Source organism: Mus caroli, unplaced genomic scaffold (assembly GCF_900094665.2).
Source record: "Mus caroli unplaced genomic scaffold, CAROLI_EIJ_v1.1 scaffold_22591_1, whole genome shotgun sequence".
Classification (NCBI taxonomy): domain Eukaryota; kingdom Metazoa; phylum Chordata; class Mammalia; order Rodentia; family Muridae; genus Mus; species Mus caroli.
The window spans coordinates 5,871-8,896 of record NW_018390289.1 but is presented as its reverse complement, the minus strand read 5'-3'; the positions used below and the strand labels follow the sequence as shown (position 1 = coordinate 8,896).

Here is a 3,026-nt window from a genome sequence, read left to right as displayed (position 1 = left end):
ATTAATCTGGACCCCAGAGATCTCTCAAACACAGGATCACCAAACAGGCAGCATACACCAGCTGATATGAGGCCACCAACACACATACAGCAGAGAACTGCTGGATCTGTGTTCATTCAGAAATGATGCACCTAACCCTCAAGAGACTAGACACCCTGGGGAGATTCGAGGTNAGGTGGCANNGGAGGTGGNGGCATCTATGTAGAGACAGGGGAGTGAAAAGTAGGTATGGGATGTAGAGCAGTAAGAGGATGGAGGGGTTGAATAAGATATAGAGTGTAAACAAAATTAATTAATTAATCAATTAATTAATAAAAATCAACAAATGAGTTTTAGAAAAATAATAGTACCACTACCTTTGGTTCAATCATGAGGAAAAAATAAATCCCTTGAACAGCAACAGTAAAAGTAGACAGAAAAGGGAAGTTAAAAAGGAAAAGGAAAAAGAAGTGAAGGAAAGAGGAGGGGAGAGGAAAGAAAGAAAGAGGATGGAGAAGAGATAGGATATTGAGTAGGGCAGTGAGAGAAATGTGGAAGTCATTTCCTTCAGTCACCACCACAGCCCTCCCTCAGCCAGCAGCTTGGCTCCAACTCAGGTCAGAAGACATGATGAAGCAGCAGACAGCTAAGTGCTCTTCAGGATTCAGTGTCTCCATGGGTCCAGCCAGCCGTGCCCCTATGCTGTGAGTGTTTCCAACACTTCAAGGAGTCAGCATTCACAGTTCTTGGATAAGTTGGCCTTGTGAGGAGCTGGCAATAATTTAATTCCATCTGTAGGTTTTCTGTAGGTACATGGAGAATGATGAGCAGCTTTACTAAGGAAGAGTTTGACTGCTGTACCCTCGATGAAGGCTTTAGTGCTAAGGACATTCTGATCCCCAAATAACAAATGAAGTCTCTTCTTTCTATGTTGTGGAGACATTCTAAAGAAGCATCTGAGGTGGCTAAAAGCTCTTCCCTGTGTTACTCCCTTTTATACACTCAAGTGTAAGGACCACAGAGCTATAGTGATCACCCTAGCTGCTATTGAGACAGGATTTGACTGTGCAAGCAAGACTGAAATACAGTTGGTGCAGGGGCTTAGGGTGCCTTCAGAGAGGATTACCTATGCACATCTTTGTAAACAAGTGTCTCAAATCAAGTATGCTGCCAGTAATGGAGTACATATGATAACTATTGACAGTGAAATTGAATTGATGAAAGTCATCAGAGCACATTGAAAGACAAAGTTGGTTTTTTGGGTTTTCACAGATGATTCCAAAACAGTTTGTCTCCTCAGTGTTAAGTCTGGTGCCACACTCAAAACCAGCAGGCTCCTCCTGAAGTGGGTAAAAGAGCTAAATATTGACGTCATTGGTGTCAGCTTCGATGTGTGTAGTGGAGGTATTGACCCTGAGACCTTCTTGTTGGCAGTGTCAGATGCCTGCTGTGTATTTGACATGAGAGTAGCATGTGTCTTAGTTTTACTACTGTGAACAGACACCATGACCAAAGCAAGTCTTATATAAAACAACATTTAACTGGGGCTGGCTTACAGGTTCAGAGGTTCAATCCATTATCATCAAGGTGGGAACATGGCAGTATCCAGGCAGGCATGGTGCAGGAGGATCTGAGAGTTCTATGTCTTCATCCAAAGACTGCTAGTGAAAGACTGACTTCCAGGCAACTAGGGGGAGGATCTTATACCCACACACACAGTGACACACCCATTCCAACCAGGTCACACCTATTCCAACAAGGCCACAACTTCAGATGCTGTCACTCCCTGTTCCAATGATATACAAAACATCACAGCATGTATCTGCTTGATATTGGTGGTGGCTTTCCTGGATCTGAAGACACAAAGCTTTAATTTGAAAAGATCACCAGTGTGATCAACCGAGCTCTGGACAAGTACTTCCCATCTGATTTTGGAATGAGAATCACAGCTGAGCCGGGCAGATACTATGCTCAGCTTTCATACTTGCAGTCACCATCATTGCCCCCACCCAAAAAAAAAAGTTAGAAGGAGCAGACCTGCTCTGACGATGAAGATGTGCAAACCTTCATGCATTATGTGAATGATGGAGTGTACGGATCATTTAACTGCAGTCTTTATGATCATGCACATGTGAAGGCCCTGCTGCAGAAGAGGCCCAAGCCAGATGAGAAGTATTACTAATCCAGCATCTGGGAGCCAACATGTGATAGCCTTGATCCAATCGTTGAGCACTGTAACCTGCCTGAAATGCATGTGGGTGATTGGATGGTGTTTGAGAACGTGGGTGAATACACCATTGCTGCTGCTTCTACTTTCAATGGGTTCCAGAGGCCAAACATTGTCGCCAATGTGGCGACTCATGAAGCAAATCCAGAGCCATGGTTTCCTGAGGGAAGTGGAGGAGCAGGATGTTGGCACTCTGACTCTGTCTTGCGCCCAGGAGAGTGGGATGGACCTTCACACTGCAGCATCTGTTTCTGCTAGTATCAATGTGTGCATGCCATTCTTGTAGCTCTGGCCTGCAAGTTAACTTGAATTAAAGCATCTGGGGGAACCATTTAACTTAATTAATGCTAGTTTGGAATGTCTTTGTAAGAGTAGTGTTGGCACCAATGCAGTATGTAAGACTAGGAGATGGCTGTCACACTTACTGTGTTCCTGTAGTAACTTTGAATATTTGTCTTATATGGATTTTATTCACTTTTCATGTATGATACTAATGTGTGCCCCTCAGCTGCAGAGTAAGCATTTGTAGGTTGTACATTTGCAGAACGTGTCAAAAACATACGTTGTGACCCATTGTGAAAATAAAGTATCTTGAAATGACTGGGCATCAGAGAATGTTTGCAAGTATCCCTTAAATAAGGCAACAATTTCTGCACAGGCTGCTCTCTCACAGCAGTGGGTCTAGCTCAGCAGAAAGTAGAGGTGGATGGCACAAGGTTGGGCCCTTTCTCTGCGTACAACATCAGTCTGCTTAGCCCATCCCAAGTGTGTACAGTTGGCTGTGAAATCTGGTGCCCAGAGTCTCTTGGTAAGGAATGAA

At 44.0% G+C, this 3,026-nt stretch overlaps 1 pseudogene; it reads left to right on the top strand.

Annotated features, from left to right (window-relative positions):
- The first annotated feature begins 802 nt into the window (after positions 1-802).
- On the top strand, positions 803-2,492 carry LOC110288577 (annotated as a pseudogene).
- The last annotated feature ends 534 nt before the right edge of the window (positions 2,493-3,026 follow it).